Genomic DNA, 14,793 nt, shown 5'->3' on the forward strand with positions numbered 1-14,793 from the left:
GCGCCACTGGCCCTATGTGAGCAATCAATTGAGACCATAATGCACAATCTCCAGAATCATGATAGTTTGGTTGAAAATGGAAATGATGGGAACATAGAGTGAGAAGCTTTGGCCATTTATCACAAAAAGATGTCCCATAAGTCACAAGACTTGGTATGTGTTTAATTTGAAACAAGCACTATGTTTGACAGTTATCTGGATCATGAGCCATGGTCTCTGTAGTGAGTAAAGACTTGTGCTATTTGATTTTGTGATCAATTTTAAAGTTAAAAGCAACATGAAGTAAAACTAAGGGGAGCTTGTATAGGTCATAACTGTCAGAGGCTACCACCCACAAATAACAAGCTACAATAACCTCACTGGACGTCAGCATAGTGTCAAAAGAAGTGCCCCGTGTGAGGGTCGAACTCACGACCTTCAGATTATGAGACTGACGCGCTACCTACTGCGCCAACGAGGCCGGGATAGACCTGCTGGTGCAACGTTTTACGTCCCAGAACAACAAAATATTATGCATTGTTCAATGTGCCTGGGTGGGCTTCTTGTGATCACGTTACTGGTTATTTCCAAAAGTCAGTGAAACACATCCCGACCCAATGCCTCTAGGCTACGATGCAATCTTTCAGCTTTGTATTTGGCTTTCATTTGCATTTTTCTAGACAGTCAAAAACAAAAGAGTAATTCTTTTAAAAATTGAAAGAATGAAGGATTTCCATGAACAAAAACAAAAGCGGCTTCCAGTCAAGACCACAACAATGGTTTGAAGATACAATGCAATGTCAGGCTTGCATTGAACCAGCCATGGTAAGACAGAGTCACCATAGGTTACATCGAGCCAGCCAGGAGTTGAACCTAGAATCTTCTGATCCGTAGTCAGACGCGTTATCCATTGCGCCACTGGCCCTATGTGAGCAATGAATTGAGACCATAATGCACAATCTCCAGAATCATGATAGTTTGGCTGAAAATGGAAATGATGGGAACATAGAGTGAGAAGCTTTGGCCATTTATCACAAAAAGATGTCCCATAAGTCGCAAGACTTGGTATGTGTTTAATTTGAAACAAGCACTATGTTTGACAGTTATCTGGATCATGAGCCATGGTCTCTGTAGTGAGTAAAGACTTGTGCTATTTGGTTTTGTGATCAATTTTAAAGTTAAAAGCAACATGAAGTAACACTAAGGGGAGCTTGTATAGGTCATAACTGTCAGAGGCTACCACCCACAAATAACAAGCTACAATAACCTCACTGGACGTCAGCATAGTGTCAAAAGAAGTGCCCCGTATGAGGGTCGAACTCACGACCTTCAGATTATGAGACTGACGCGCTACCTACTGCGCCAACGAGGCCAGGATAGACCTGCTGGTGCAACGTTTTACGTCCCAGAACAACAAAATATTATGCATTGTTCAATATGCCTGGGTGGGCTTCTTGTGATCACGTTACTGGTTATTTCCAAAAGTCAGTGAAACACATCCCGACCCAATGCCTCTAGGCTACGATGCAATCTTTCAGCTTTGTATTTGGCTTTCATTTGCATTTTTCTAGACAGTCAAAAACAAAAGAGTAATTATTTTAAAAATTGAAAGAATGAAGGATTTCCATGAACAAAAACAAAAGCGGCTTCCAGTCAAGACCACAACAATGGTTTGAAGATACAATGCAATGTCAGGCTTGCATTGAACCAGCCATGGTAAGACAGAGTCACCATAGGTTACATCGAGCCAGCCAGGAGTTGAACCTAGAATCTTCTGATCCGTAGTCAGACGCGTTATCCATTGCGCCACTGGCCCTATGTGAGCAATCAATTGAGACCATAATGCACAGTCTCCAGAATCATGATAGTTTGGTTGAAAATGGAAATGATGGGAACATAGAGTGAGAAGCTTTGGCCATTTATCACAAAAAGATGTCCCATAAGTCACAAGACTTGGTATGTGTTTAATTTGAAACAAGCACTATGTTTGACAGTTATCTGGATCATGAGCCATGGTCTCTGTAGTGAGTAAAGACTTGTGCTATTTGATTTTGTGATCAATTTTAAAGTTAAAAGCAACATGAAGTAAAACTAAGGGGAGCTTGTATAGGTCATAACTGTCAGAGGCTACCACCCACAAATAACAAGCTACAATAACCTCACTGGACGTCAGCATAGTGTCAAAAGAAGTGCCCCGTGTGAGGGTCGAACTCACGACCTTCAGATTATGAGACTGACGCGCTACCTACTGCGCCAACGAGGCCGGGATAGACCTGCTGGTGCAACGTTTTACGTCCCAGAACAACAAAATATTATGCATTGTTCAATGTGCCTGGGTGGGCTTCTTGTGATCACGTTACTGGTTATTTCCAAAAGTCAGTGAAACACATCCCGACCCAATGCCTCTAGGCTACGATGCAATCTTTCAGCTTTGTATTTGGCTTTCATTTGCATTTTTCTAGACAGTCAAAAACAAAAGAGTAATTCTTTTAAAAATTGAAAGAATGAAGGATTTCCATGAACAAAAACGGCTTCCAGTCAAGACCACAACAATGGTTTGAAGATACAATGCAATGTCAGGCTTGCATTGAACCAGCCATGGTAAGACAGAGTCACCATAGGTTACATCGAGCCAGCCAGGAGTTGAACCTAGAATCTTCTGATCCGTAGTCAGACGCGTTATCCATTGCGCCACTGGCCCTATGTGAGCAATCAATTGAGACCATAATGCACAGTCTCCAGAATCATGATAGTTTGGTTGAAAATGGAAATGATGGGAACATAGAGTGAGAAGCTTTGGCCATTTATCACAAAAAGATGTCCCATAAGTCACAAGACTTGGTATGTGTTTAATTTGAAACAAGCACTATGTTTGACAGTTATCTGGATCATGAGCCATGGTCTCTGTAGTGAGTAAAGACTTGTGCTATTTGATTTTGTGATCAATTTTAAAGTTAAAAGCAACATGAAGTAAAACTAAGGGGAGCTTGTATAGGTCATAACTGTCAGAGGCTACCACCCACAAATAACAAGCTACAATAACCTCACTGGACGTCAGCATAGTGTCAAAAGAAGTGCCCCGTGTGAGGGTCGAACTCATGACCTTCAGATTATGAGACTGACGCGCTACCTACTGCGCCAACGAGGCCGGGATAGACCTGCTGGTGCAACGTTTTACGTCCCAGAACAACAAAATATTATGCATTGTTCAATGTGCCTGGGTGGGCTTCTTGTGATCACGTTACTGGTTATTTCCAAAAGTCAGTGAAACACATCCCGACCCAATGCCTCTAGGCTACGATGCAATCTTTCAGCTTTGTATTTGGCTTTCATTTGCATTTTTCTAGACAGTCAAAAACAAAAGAGTAATTCTTTTAAAAATTGAAAGAATGAAGGATTTCCATGAACAAAAACAAAAGCGGCTTCCAGTCAAGACCACAACAATGGTTTGAAGATACAATGCAATGTCAGGCTTGCATTGAACCAGCCATGGTAAGACAGAGTCACCATAGGTTACATCGAGCCAGCCAGGAGTTGAACCTAGAATCTTCTGATCCGTAGTCAGACGCGTTATCCATTGCGCCACTGGCCCTATGTGAGCAATCAATTGAGACCATAATGCACAGTCTCCAGAATCATGATAGTTTGGTTGAAAATGGAAATGATGGGAACATAGAGTGAGAAGCTTTGGCCATTTATCACAAAAAGATGTCCCATAAGTCACAAGACTTGGTATGTGTTTAATTTGAAACAAGCACTATGTTTGACAGTTATCTGGATCATGAGCCATGGTCTCTGTAGTGAGTAAAGACTTGTGCTATTTGATTTTGTGATCAATTTTAAAGTTAAAAGCAACATGAAGTAAAACTAAGGGGAGCTTGTATAGGTCATAACTGTCAGAGGCTACCACCCACAAATAACAAGCTACAATAACCTCACTGGACGTCAGCATAGTGTCAAAAGAAGTGCCCCGTGTGAGGGTCGAACTCACGACCTTCAGATTATGAGACTGACGCGCTACCTACTGCGCCAACGAGGCCGGGATAGACCTGCTGGTGCAACGTTTTACGTCCCAGAACAACAAAATATTATGCATTGTTCAATGTGCCTGGGTGGGCTTCTTGTGATCACGTTACTGGTTATTTCCAAAAGTCAGTGAAACACATCCCGACCCAATGCCTCTAGGCTACGATGCAATCTTTCAGCTTTGTATTTGGCTTTCATTTGCATTTTTCTAGACAGTCAAAAACAAAAGAGTAATTCTTTTAAAAATTGAAAGAATGAAGGATTTCCATGAACAAAAACAAAAGCGGCTTCCAGTCAAGACCACAACAATGGTTTGAAGATACAATGCAATGTCAGGCTTGCATTGAACCAGCCATGGTAAGACAGAGTCACCATAGGTTACATCGAGCCAGCCAGGAGTTGAACCTAGAATCTTCTGATCCGTAGTCAGACGCGTTATCCATTGCGCCACTGGCCCTATGTGAGCAATGAATTGAGACCATAATGCACAATCTCCAGAATCATGATAGTTTGGCTGAAAATGGAAATGATGGGAACATAGAGTGAGAAGCTTTGGCCATTTATCACAAAAAGATGTCCCATAAGTCGCAAGACTTGGTATGTGTTTAATTTGAAACAAGCACTATGTTTGACAGTTATCTGGATCATGAGCCATGGTCTCTGTAGTGAGTAAAGACTTGTGCTATTTGGTTTTGTGATCAATTTTAAAGTTAAAAGCAACATGAAGTAACACTAAGGGGAGCTTGTATAGGTCATAACTGTCAGAGGCTACCACCCACAAATAACAAGCTACAATAACCTCACTGGACGTCAGCATAGTGTCAAAAGAAGTGCCCCGTATGAGGGTCGAACTCACGACCTTCAAATTATGAGACTGACGCGCTACCTACTGCGCCAACGAGGCCAGGATAGACCTGCTGGTGCAACGTTTTACGTCCCAGAACAACAAAATATTATGCATTGTTCAATATGCCTGGGTGGGCTTCTTGTGATCACGTTACTGGTTATTTCCAAAAGTCAGTGAAACACATCCCGACCCAATGCCTCTAGGCTACGATGCAATCTTTCAGCTTTGTATTTGGCTTTCATTTGCATTTTTCTAGACAGTCAAAAACAAAAGAGTAATTATTTTAAAAATTGAAAGAATGAAGGATTTCCATGAACAAAAACAAAAGCGGCTTCCAGTCAAGACCACAACAATGGTTTGAAGATACAATGCAATGTCAGGCTTGCATTGAACCAGCCATGGTAAGACAGAGTCACCATAGGTTACATCGAGCCAGCCAGAAGTTGAACCTAGAATCTTCTGATCCGTAGTCAGACGCGTTATCCATTGCGCCACTGGCCCTATGTGAGCAATCAATTGAGACCATAATGCACAGTCTCCAGAATCATGATAGTTTGGTTGAAAATGGAAATGATGGGAACATAGAGTGAGAAGCTTTGGCCATTTATCACAAAAAGATGTCCCATAAGTCACAAGACTTGGTATGTGTTTAATTTGAAACAAGCACTATGTTTGACAGTTATCTGGATCATGAGCCATGGTCTCTGTAGTGAGTAAAGACTTGTGCTATTTGATTTTGTGATCAATTTTAAAGTTAAAAGCAACATGAAGTAAAACTAAGGGGAGCTTGTATAGGTCATAACTGTCAGAGGCTACCACCCACAAATAACAAGCTACAATAACCTCACTGGACGTCAGCATAGTGTCAAAAGAAGTGCCCCGTGTGAAGGTCGAACTCACGACCTTCAGATTATGAGACTGACGCGCTACCTACTGCGCCAACGAGGCCGGGATAGACCTGCTGGTGCAACGTTTTACGTCCCAGAACAACAAAATATTATGCATTGTTCAATGTGCCTGGGTGGGCTTCTTGTGATCACGTTACTGGTTATTTCCAAAAGTCAGTGAAACACATCCCGACCCAATGCCTCTAGGCTACGATGCAATCTTTCAGCTTTGTATTTGGCTTTCATTTGCATTTTTCTAGACAGTCAAAAACAAAAGAGTAATTCTTTTAAAAATTGAAAGAATGAAGGATTTCCATGAACAAAAGCGGCTTCCAGTCAAGACCACAACAATGGTTTGAAGATACAATGCAATGTCAGGCTTGCATTGAACCAGCCATGGTAAGACAGAGTCACCATAGGTTACATCGAGCCAGCCAGGAGTTGAACCTAGAATCTTCTGATCCGTAGTCAGACGCGTTATCCATTGCGCCACTGGCCCTATGTGAGCAATCAATTGAGACCATAATGCACAATCTCCAGAATCATGATAGTTTGGTTGAAAATGGAAATGATGGGAACATAGAGTGAGAAGCTTTGGCCATTTATCACAAAAAGATGTCCCATAAGTCACAAGACTTGGTATGTGTTTAATTTGAAACAAGCACTATGTTTGACAGTTATCTGGATCATGAGCCATGGTCTCTGTAGTGAGTAAAGACTTGTGCTATTTGATTTTGTGATCAATTTTAAAGTTAAAAGCAACATGAAGTAAAACTAAGGGGAGCTTGTATAGGTCATAACTGTCAGAGGCTACCACCCACAAATAACAAGCTACAATAACCTCACTGGACGTCAGCATAGTGTCAAAAGAAGTGCCCCGTGTGAGGGTCGAACTCACGACCTTCAGATTATGAGACTGACGCGCTACCTACTGCGCCAACGAGGCCGGGATAGACCTGCTGGTGCAACGTTTTACGTCCCAGAACAACAAAATATTATGCATTGTTCAATGTGCCTGGGTGGGCTTCTTGTGATCACGTTACTGGTTATTTCCAAAAGTCAGTGAAACACATCCCGACCCAATGCCTCTAGGCTACGATGCAATCTTTCAGCTTTGTATTTGGCTTTCATTTGCATTTTTCTAGACAGTCAAAAACAAAAGAGTAATTCTTTTAAAAATTGAAAGAATGAAGGATTTCCATGAACAAAAACAAAAGCGGCTTCCAGTCAAGACCACAACAATGGTTTGAAGATACAATGCAATGTCAGGCTTGCATTGAACCAGCCATGGTAAGACAGAGTCACCATAGGTTACATCGAGCCAGCCAGGAGTTGAACCTAGAATCTTCTGATCCGTAGTCAGACGCGTTATCCATTGCGCCACTGGCCCTATGTGAGCAATGAATTGAGACCATAATGCACAATCTCCAGAATCATGATAGTTTGGCTGAAAATGGAAATGATGGGAACATAGAGTGAGAAGCTTTGGCCATTTATCACAAAAAGATGTCCCATAAGTCGCAAGACTTGGTATGTGTTTAATTTGAAACAAGCACTATGTTTGACAGTTATCTGGATCATGAGCCATGGTCTCTGTAGTGAGTAAAGACTTGTGCTATTTGGTTTTGTGATCAATTTTAAAGTTAAAAGCAACATGAAGTAACACTAAGGGGAGCTTGTATAGGTCATAACTGTCAGAGGCTACCACCCACAAATAACAAGCTACAATAACCTCACTGGACGTCAGCATAGTGTCAAAAGAAGTGCCCCGTATGAGGGTCGAACTCACGACCTTCAGATTATGAGACTGACGCGCTACCTACTGCGCCAACGAGGCCAGGATAGACCTGCTGGTGCAACGTTTTACGTCCCAGAACAACAAAATATTATGCATTGTTCAATATGCCTGGGTGGGCTTCTTGTGATCACGTTACTGGTTATTTCCAAAAGTCAGTGAAACACATCCCGACCCAATGCCTCTAGGCTACGATGCAATCTTTCAGCTTTGTATTTGGCTTTCATTTGCATTTTTCTAGACAGTCAAAAACAAAAGAGTAATTATTTTAAAAATTGAAAGAATGAAGGATTTCCATGAACAAAAACAAAAGCGGCTTCCAGTCAAGACCACAACAATGGTTTGAAGATACAATGCAATGTCAGGCTTGCATTGAACCAGCCATGGTAAGACAGAGTCACCATAGGTTACATCGAGCCAGCCAGGAGTTGAACCTAGAATCTTCTGATCCGTAGTCAGACGCGTTATCCATTGCGCCACTGGCCCTATGTGAGCAATCAATTGAGACCATAATGCACAGTCTCCAGAATCATGATAGTTTGGTTGAAAATGGAAATGATGGGAACATAGAGTGAGAAGCTTTGGCCATTTATCACAAAAAGATGTCCCATAAGTCACAAGACTTGGTATGTGTTTAATTTGAAACAAGCACTATGTTTGACAGTTATCTGGATCATGAGCCATGGTCTCTGTAGTGAGTAAAGACTTGTGCTATTTGATTTTGTGATCAATTTTAAAGTTAAAAGCAACATGAAGTAAAACTAAGGGGAGCTTGTATAGGTCATAACTGTCAGAGGCTACCACCCACAAATAACAAGCTACAATAACCTCACTGGACGTCAGCATAGTGTCAAAAGAAGTGCCCCGTGTGAGGGTCGAACTCACGACCTTCAGATTATGAGACTGACGCGCTACCTACTGCGCCAACGAGGCCGGGATAGACCTGCTGGTGCAACGTTTTACGTCCCAGAACAACAAAATATTATGCATTGTTCAATGTGCCTGGGTGGGCTTCTTGTGATCACGTTACTGGTTATTTCCAAAAGTCAGTGAAACACATCCCGACCCAATGCCTCTAGGCTACGATGCAATCTTTCAGCTTTGTATTTGGCTTTCATTTGCATTTTTCTAGACAGTCAAAAACAAAAGAGTAATTCTTTTAAAAATTGAAAGAATGAAGGATTTCCATGAACAAAAACGGCTTCCAGTCAAGACCACAACAATGGTTTGAAGATACAATGCAATGTCAGGCTTGCATTGAACCAGCCATGGTAAGACAGAGTCACCATAGGTTACATCGAGCCAGCCAGGAGTTGAACCTAGAATCTTCTGATCCGTAGTCAGACGCGTTATCCATTGCGCCACTGGCCCTATGTGAGCAATCAATTGAGACCATAATGCACAGTCTCCAGAATCATGATAGTTTGGTTGAAAATGGAAATGATGGGAACATAGAGTGAGAAGCTTTGGCCATTTATCACAAAAAGATGTCCCATAAGTCACAAGACTTGGTATGTGTTTAATTTGAAACAAGCACTATGTTTGACAGTTATCTGGATCATGAGCCATGGTCTCTGTAGTGAGTAAAGACTTGTGCTATTTGATTTTGTGACCAATTTTAAAGTTAAAAGCAACATGAAGTAAAACTAAGGGGAGCTTGTATAGGTCATAACTGTCAGAGGCTACCACCCACAAATAACAAGCTACAATAACCTCACTGGACGTCAGCATAGTGTCAAAAGAAGTGCCCCGTGTGAGGGTCGAACTCATGACCTTCAGATTATGAGACTGACGCGCTACCTACTGCGCCAACGAGGCCGGGATAGACCTGCTGGTGCAACGTTTTACGTCCCAGAACAACAAAATATTATGCATTGTTCAATGTGCCTGGGTGGGCTTCTTGTGATCACGTTACTGGTTATTTCCAAAAGTCAGTGAAACACATCCCGACCCAATGCCTCTAGGCTACGATGCAATCTTTCAGCTTTGTATTTGGCTTTCATTTGCATTTTTCTAGACAGTCAAAAACAAAAGAGTAATTCTTTTAAAAATTGAAAGAATGAAGGATTTCCATGAACAAAAACAAAAGCGGCTTCCAGTCAAGACCACAACAATGGTTTGAAGATACAATGCAATGTCAGGCTTGCATTGAACCAGCCATGGTAAGACAGAGTCACCATAGGTTACATCGAGCCAGCCAGGAGTTGAACCTAGAATCTTCTGATCCGTAGTCAGACGCGTTATCCATTGCGCCACTGGCCCTATGTGAGCAATCAATTGAGACCATAATGCACAGTCTCCAGAATCATGATAGTTTGGTTGAAAATGGAAATGATGGGAACATAGAGTGAGAAGCTTTGGCCATTTATCACAAAAAGATGTCCCATAAGTCACAAGACTTGGTATGTGTTTAATTTGAAACAAGCACTATGTTTGACAGTTATCTGGATCATGAGCCATGGTCTCTGTAGTGAGTAAAGACTTGTGCTATTTGATTTTGTGATCAATTTTAAAGTTAAAAGCAACATGAAGTAAAACTAAGGGGAGCTTGTATAGGTCATAACTGTCAGAGGCTACCACCCACAAATAACAAGCTACAATAACCTCACTGGACGTCAGCATAGTGTCAAAAGAAGTGCCCCGTGTGAGGGTCGAACTCACGACCTTCAGATTATGAGACTGACGCGCTACCTACTGCGCCAACGAGGCCGGGATAGACCTGCTGGTGCAACGTTTTACGTCCCAGAACAACAAAATATTATGCATTGTTCAATGTGCCTGGGTGGGCTTCTTGTGATCACGTTACTGGTTATTTCCAAAAGTCAGTGAAACACATCCCGACCCAATGCCTCTAGGCTACGATGCAATCTTTCAGCTTTGTATTTGGCTTTCATTTGCATTTTTCTAGACAGTCAAAAACAAAAGAGTAATTCTTTTAAAAATTGAAAGAATGAAGGATTTCCATGAACAAAAACAAAAGCGGCTTCCAGTCAAGACCACAACAATGGTTTGAAGATACAATGCAATGTCAGGCTTGCATTGAACCAGCCATGGTAAGACAGAGTCACCATAGGTTACATCGAGCCAGCCAGGAGTTGAACCTAGAATCTTCTGATCCGTAGTCAGACGCGTTATCCATTGCGCCACTGGCCCTATGTGAGCAATGAATTGAGACCATAATGCACAATCTCCAGAATCATGATAGTTTGGCTGAAAATGGAAATGATGGGAACATAGAGTGAGAAGCTTTGGCCATTTATCACAAAAAGATGTCCCATAAGTCGCAAGACTTGGTATGTGTTTAATTTGAAACAAGCACTATGTTTGACAGTTATCTGGATCATGAGCCATGGTCTCTGTAGTGAGTAAAGACTTGTGCTATTTGGTTTTGTGATCAATTTTAAAGTTAAAAGCAACATGAAGTAACACTAAGGGGAGCTTGTATAGGTCATAACTGTCAGAGGCTACCACCCACAAATAACAAGCTACAATAACCTCACTGGACGTCAGCATAGTGTCAAAAGAAGTGCCCCGTATGAGGGTCGAACTCACGACCTTCAAATTATGAGACTGACGCGCTACCTACTGCGCCAACGAGGCCAGGATAGACCTGCTGGTGCAACGTTTTACGTCCCAGAACAACAAAATATTATGCATTGTTCAATATGCCTGGGTGGGCTTCTTGTGATCACGTTACTGGTTATTTCCAAAAGTCAGTGAAACACATCCCGACCCAATGCCTCTAGGCTACGATGCAATCTTTCAGCTTTGTATTTGGCTTTCATTTGCATTTTTCTAGACAGTCAAAAACAAAAGAGTAATTATTTTAAAAATTGAAAGAATGAAGGATTTCCATGAACAAAAACAAAAGCGGCTTCCAGTCAAGACCACAACAATGGTTTGAAGATACAATGCAATGTCAGGCTTGCATTGAACCAGCCATGGTAAGACAGAGTCACCATAGGTTACATCGAGCCAGCCAGGAGTTGAACCTAGAATCTTCTGATCCGTAGTCAGACGCGTTATCCATTGCGCCACTGGCCCTATGTGAGCAATCAATTGAGACCATAATGCACAGTCTCCAGAATCATGATAGTTTGGTTGAAAATGGAAATGATGGGAACATAGAGTGAGAAGCTTTGGCCATTTATCACAAAAAGATGTCCCATAAGTCACAAGACTTGGTATGTGTTTAATTTGAAACAAGCACTATGTTTGACAGTTATCTGGATCATGAGCCATGGTCTCTGTAGTGAGTAAAGACTTGTGCTATTTGATTTTGTGATCAATTTTAAAGTTAAAAGCAACATGAAGTAAAACTAAGGGGAGCTTGTATAGGTCATAACTGTCAGAGGCTACCACCCACAAATAACAAGCTACAATAACCTCACTGGACGTCAGCATAGTGTCAAAAGAAGTGCCCCGTGTGAAGGTCGAACTCACGACCTTCAGATTATGAGACTGACGCGCTACCTACTGCGCCAACGAGGCCGGGATAGACCTGCTGGTGCAACGTTTTACGTCCCAGAACAACAAAATATTATGCATTGTTCAATGTGCCTGGGTGGGCTTCTTGTGATCACGTTACTGGTTATTTCCAAAAGTCAGTGAAACACATCCCGACCCAATGCCTCTAGGCTACGATGCAATCTTTCAGCTTTGTATTTGGCTTTCATTTGCATTTTTCTAGACAGTCAAAAACAAAAGAGTAATTCTTTTAAAAATTGAAAGAATGAAGGATTTCCATGAACAAAAGCGGCTTCCAGTCAAGACCACAACAATGGTTTGAAGATACAATGCAATGTCAGGCTTGCATTGAACCAGCCATGGTAAGACAGAGTCACCATAGGTTACATCGAGCCAGCCAGGAGTTGAACCTAGAATCTTCTGATCCGTAGTCAGACGCGTTATCCATTGCGCCACTGGCCCTATGTGAGCAATCAATTGAGACCATAATGCACAGTCTCCAGAATCATGATAGTTTGGTTGAAAATGGAAATGATGGGAACATAGAGTGAGAAGCTTTGGCCATTTATCACAAAAAGATGTCCCATAAGTCACAAGACTTGGTATGTGTTTAATTTGAAACAAGCACTATGTTTGACAGTTATCTGGATCATGAGCCATGGTCTCTGTAGTGAGTAAAGACTTGTGCTATTTGATTTTGTGATCAATTTTAAAGTTAAAAGCAACATGAAGTAAAACTAAGGGGAGCTTGTATAGGTCATAACTGTCAGAGGCTACCACCCACAAATAACAAGCTACAATAACCTCACTGGACGTCAGCATAGTGTCAAAAGAAGTGCCCCGTGTGAGGGTCGAACTCACGACCTTCAGATTATGAGACTGACGCGCTACCTACTGCGCCAACGAGGCCAGGATAGACCTGCTGGTGCAACGTTTTACGTCCCAGAACAACAAAATATTATGCATTGTTCAATGTGCCTGGGTGGGCTTCTTGTGATCACGTTACTGGTTATTTCCAAAAGTCAGTGAAACACATCCCGACCCAATGCCTCTAGGCTACGATGCAATCTTTCAGCTTTGTATTTGGCTTTCATTTGCATTTTTCTAGACAGTCAAAAACAAAAGAGTAATTCTTTTGAAAATTGAAATAATGAAGTATTCCATGAACAAAAACAGCTTCCAGTCAAGACCACAACAATGGTTTTGAAGTTACAATGCAATATCAGGCTTGCATTGAACCAGCTATGGTAAGACAGAGTCACCATAGGTTACATCGAGCCAGCCAGGAGTTGAACCTAGAATCTTCTGATCTGTAGTCAGATCCATTATACATTGCGCCACTGGCCCTATGTGAGCAATCAATTGAGACCATAATGCAGTCTCCAGAATCATGATAGTTTGGTTGAAAACGGAAATGATGGGAACATAGAGTGAGAAGCTTTGGCTATTTATCACAAAAAGATGTCCCATAAGTCACAAGACTTGGTATGTGTTTAATTTGAAACAAGCACTATGTTTGACAGTTATCTGGATCATGAGCCATGGTCTCTGTAGTGAGTAAAGACTTGTGCTATTTGATTTTGTGATCAATTTTAAAGTTAAAAGCAACATGAAGTAAAACTAAGGGGAGCTTGTATAGGTCATAACTGTCAGAGGCTACCACCCACAGATAACAAGCTACAATAACCTCACTGGACATCAGCATAGTGTCAAAAGAAGTGCCCCGTGTGAGGGTCGAACTCACGACCTTCAGATTATGAGACTGACGCGCTACCTACTGCGCCAACGAGGCCAGGATAGACCTGCTGGTGCAACGTTTTACGTCCCAGAACAACAAAATATTATGCATCGTTCAATGTGCCTGGGTGGGCTTCTTGTGATCACGTTACTGGTTATTTCCAAAAGTCAGTGAAACACATCCCGACCCAATGTCTCTAGGCTACGATGCAATCTTTCAGCTTTGTATTTGGCTTTCATTTGCATTTTTCTAGACAGTCAAAAACAAAAGAGTAATTCTTTTGAAAATTGAAAGAATGAAGCATTTCCATGAACAAAAACAAAAGCGGCTTCCAGTCAAGACCACAACAATGGTTTGAAGTTACGATTCAATGTCAGGCTTGAATTGAACCAACAATGGTAAGACGGAGTCAATATAGGTTACATCGAGCCAGCCAGGAGTTGAACCTAGAATCTTCTGATCCGTAGTCAGACGCGTTATCCATTGCGGCACTGGCCCATTGTGAGCAATCAATTGAGACCATAATGCACAGTCTCCAGAATCATGATAGTTTGGTTGAAAATGGAAATGATGGGAACATAGAGTGAGAAGCTTTGGCCATTTATCACAAAAAGATGTCCCATAAGTCACAAGACTTGGTATGTGTTTAATTTGAAACAAGCACTATGTTTGACAGTTATCTGGATCATGAGCCATGGTCTCTGTAGTGAGTAAAGACTTGTGCTATTTGATTTTGTGATCAATTTTAAAGTTAAAAGCAACATGAAGTAAAACTAAGGGGAGCTTGTATAGGTCATAACTGTCAGAGGCTACCACCCACAAATAACAAGCTACAATAACCTCACTGGACGTCAGCATAGTGTCAAAAGAAGTGCCCCGTGTGAGGGTCGAACTCACGACCTTCAGATTATGAGACTGACGCGCTACCTACTGCGCCAACGAGGCCGGGATAGACCTGCTGGTGCAACGTTTTACGTCCCAGAACAACAAAATATTATGCATTGTTCAATGTGCCTGGGTGGGCTTCTTGTGATCACGTTACTGGTTATTTCCA

General features: G+C 41.8%; 32 non-coding genes across 32 annotated transcripts in view; all 32 read right to left on the reverse strand.

Annotated features, from left to right (window-relative positions):
- Positions 1-13, reverse strand: part of trnar-acg (transfer RNA arginine (anticodon ACG)) — a 73-nt gene extending 60 nt beyond the window's left edge. Inside the window, exon 1 of the tRNA in view lies at positions 1-13. This exon is cut by the window's left edge and continues 60 nt beyond it. This is a non-coding gene — a tRNA (tRNA-Arg).
- Positions 14-387: 374 nt separating this feature from the next.
- trnam-cau (transfer RNA methionine (anticodon CAU)) lies at positions 388-460 on the reverse strand. Its single transcript has one exon. It is a non-coding gene; the product is annotated as a tRNA-Met (tRNA).
- A 371-nt stretch (positions 461-831) lies between these two features.
- On the reverse strand, positions 832-904 carry trnar-acg (transfer RNA arginine (anticodon ACG)). Its single transcript has one exon. It is a non-coding gene; the product is annotated as a tRNA-Arg (tRNA).
- A 374-nt stretch (positions 905-1,278) lies between these two features.
- On the reverse strand, positions 1,279-1,351 carry trnam-cau (transfer RNA methionine (anticodon CAU)). The gene has a single exon. It is a non-coding gene; the product is annotated as a tRNA-Met (tRNA).
- Positions 1,352-1,722: 371 nt separating this feature from the next.
- trnar-acg (transfer RNA arginine (anticodon ACG)) lies at positions 1,723-1,795 on the reverse strand. The gene has a single exon. It is a non-coding gene; the product is annotated as a tRNA-Arg (tRNA).
- A 374-nt stretch (positions 1,796-2,169) lies between these two features.
- On the reverse strand, positions 2,170-2,242 carry trnam-cau (transfer RNA methionine (anticodon CAU)). Its single transcript has one exon. It is a non-coding gene; the product is annotated as a tRNA-Met (tRNA).
- Positions 2,243-2,607: 365 nt separating this feature from the next.
- On the reverse strand, positions 2,608-2,680 carry trnar-acg (transfer RNA arginine (anticodon ACG)). The gene has a single exon. It is a non-coding gene; the product is annotated as a tRNA-Arg (tRNA).
- Positions 2,681-3,054: 374 nt separating this feature from the next.
- Positions 3,055-3,127, reverse strand: trnam-cau (transfer RNA methionine (anticodon CAU)). Its single transcript has one exon. It is a non-coding gene; the product is annotated as a tRNA-Met (tRNA).
- A 371-nt stretch (positions 3,128-3,498) lies between these two features.
- On the reverse strand, positions 3,499-3,571 carry trnar-acg (transfer RNA arginine (anticodon ACG)). The gene has a single exon. It is a non-coding gene; the product is annotated as a tRNA-Arg (tRNA).
- Positions 3,572-3,945: 374 nt separating this feature from the next.
- Positions 3,946-4,018, reverse strand: trnam-cau (transfer RNA methionine (anticodon CAU)). The gene has a single exon. It is a non-coding gene; the product is annotated as a tRNA-Met (tRNA).
- A 371-nt stretch (positions 4,019-4,389) lies between these two features.
- On the reverse strand, positions 4,390-4,462 carry trnar-acg (transfer RNA arginine (anticodon ACG)). Its single transcript has one exon. It is a non-coding gene; the product is annotated as a tRNA-Arg (tRNA).
- A 374-nt stretch (positions 4,463-4,836) lies between these two features.
- On the reverse strand, positions 4,837-4,909 carry trnam-cau (transfer RNA methionine (anticodon CAU)). Its single transcript has one exon. It is a non-coding gene; the product is annotated as a tRNA-Met (tRNA).
- A 371-nt stretch (positions 4,910-5,280) lies between these two features.
- Positions 5,281-5,353, reverse strand: trnar-acg (transfer RNA arginine (anticodon ACG)). Its single transcript has one exon. It is a non-coding gene; the product is annotated as a tRNA-Arg (tRNA).
- Positions 5,354-5,727: 374 nt separating this feature from the next.
- Positions 5,728-5,800, reverse strand: trnam-cau (transfer RNA methionine (anticodon CAU)). The gene has a single exon. It is a non-coding gene; the product is annotated as a tRNA-Met (tRNA).
- A 365-nt stretch (positions 5,801-6,165) lies between these two features.
- On the reverse strand, positions 6,166-6,238 carry trnar-acg (transfer RNA arginine (anticodon ACG)). The gene has a single exon. It is a non-coding gene; the product is annotated as a tRNA-Arg (tRNA).
- A 374-nt stretch (positions 6,239-6,612) lies between these two features.
- On the reverse strand, positions 6,613-6,685 carry trnam-cau (transfer RNA methionine (anticodon CAU)). The gene has a single exon. It is a non-coding gene; the product is annotated as a tRNA-Met (tRNA).
- A 371-nt stretch (positions 6,686-7,056) lies between these two features.
- trnar-acg (transfer RNA arginine (anticodon ACG)) lies at positions 7,057-7,129 on the reverse strand. The gene has a single exon. It is a non-coding gene; the product is annotated as a tRNA-Arg (tRNA).
- A 374-nt stretch (positions 7,130-7,503) lies between these two features.
- Positions 7,504-7,576, reverse strand: trnam-cau (transfer RNA methionine (anticodon CAU)). The gene has a single exon. It is a non-coding gene; the product is annotated as a tRNA-Met (tRNA).
- A 371-nt stretch (positions 7,577-7,947) lies between these two features.
- trnar-acg (transfer RNA arginine (anticodon ACG)) lies at positions 7,948-8,020 on the reverse strand. Its single transcript has one exon. It is a non-coding gene; the product is annotated as a tRNA-Arg (tRNA).
- Positions 8,021-8,394: 374 nt separating this feature from the next.
- On the reverse strand, positions 8,395-8,467 carry trnam-cau (transfer RNA methionine (anticodon CAU)). The gene has a single exon. It is a non-coding gene; the product is annotated as a tRNA-Met (tRNA).
- Positions 8,468-8,832: 365 nt separating this feature from the next.
- trnar-acg (transfer RNA arginine (anticodon ACG)) lies at positions 8,833-8,905 on the reverse strand. The gene has a single exon. It is a non-coding gene; the product is annotated as a tRNA-Arg (tRNA).
- A 374-nt stretch (positions 8,906-9,279) lies between these two features.
- trnam-cau (transfer RNA methionine (anticodon CAU)) lies at positions 9,280-9,352 on the reverse strand. The gene has a single exon. It is a non-coding gene; the product is annotated as a tRNA-Met (tRNA).
- A 371-nt stretch (positions 9,353-9,723) lies between these two features.
- trnar-acg (transfer RNA arginine (anticodon ACG)) lies at positions 9,724-9,796 on the reverse strand. The gene has a single exon. It is a non-coding gene; the product is annotated as a tRNA-Arg (tRNA).
- A 374-nt stretch (positions 9,797-10,170) lies between these two features.
- trnam-cau (transfer RNA methionine (anticodon CAU)) lies at positions 10,171-10,243 on the reverse strand. The gene has a single exon. It is a non-coding gene; the product is annotated as a tRNA-Met (tRNA).
- A 371-nt stretch (positions 10,244-10,614) lies between these two features.
- trnar-acg (transfer RNA arginine (anticodon ACG)) lies at positions 10,615-10,687 on the reverse strand. Its single transcript has one exon. It is a non-coding gene; the product is annotated as a tRNA-Arg (tRNA).
- Positions 10,688-11,061: 374 nt separating this feature from the next.
- On the reverse strand, positions 11,062-11,134 carry trnam-cau (transfer RNA methionine (anticodon CAU)). Its single transcript has one exon. It is a non-coding gene; the product is annotated as a tRNA-Met (tRNA).
- Positions 11,135-11,505: 371 nt separating this feature from the next.
- On the reverse strand, positions 11,506-11,578 carry trnar-acg (transfer RNA arginine (anticodon ACG)). Its single transcript has one exon. It is a non-coding gene; the product is annotated as a tRNA-Arg (tRNA).
- Positions 11,579-11,952: 374 nt separating this feature from the next.
- trnam-cau (transfer RNA methionine (anticodon CAU)) lies at positions 11,953-12,025 on the reverse strand. Its single transcript has one exon. It is a non-coding gene; the product is annotated as a tRNA-Met (tRNA).
- Positions 12,026-12,390: 365 nt separating this feature from the next.
- On the reverse strand, positions 12,391-12,463 carry trnar-acg (transfer RNA arginine (anticodon ACG)). The gene has a single exon. It is a non-coding gene; the product is annotated as a tRNA-Arg (tRNA).
- A 374-nt stretch (positions 12,464-12,837) lies between these two features.
- On the reverse strand, positions 12,838-12,910 carry trnam-cau (transfer RNA methionine (anticodon CAU)). Its single transcript has one exon. It is a non-coding gene; the product is annotated as a tRNA-Met (tRNA).
- Positions 12,911-13,720: 810 nt separating this feature from the next.
- On the reverse strand, positions 13,721-13,793 carry trnam-cau (transfer RNA methionine (anticodon CAU)). Its single transcript has one exon. It is a non-coding gene; the product is annotated as a tRNA-Met (tRNA).
- Positions 13,794-14,611: 818 nt separating this feature from the next.
- Positions 14,612-14,684, reverse strand: trnam-cau (transfer RNA methionine (anticodon CAU)). Its single transcript has one exon. It is a non-coding gene; the product is annotated as a tRNA-Met (tRNA).
- Positions 14,685-14,793: the final 109 nt, after the last annotated feature.

The sequence above is a fragment of the Nothobranchius furzeri genome, chromosome 18 (genome assembly GCF_043380555.1).
Source record: "Nothobranchius furzeri strain GRZ-AD chromosome 18, NfurGRZ-RIMD1, whole genome shotgun sequence".
Classification (NCBI taxonomy): Eukaryota; Metazoa; Chordata; class Actinopteri; order Cyprinodontiformes; family Nothobranchiidae; genus Nothobranchius; species Nothobranchius furzeri.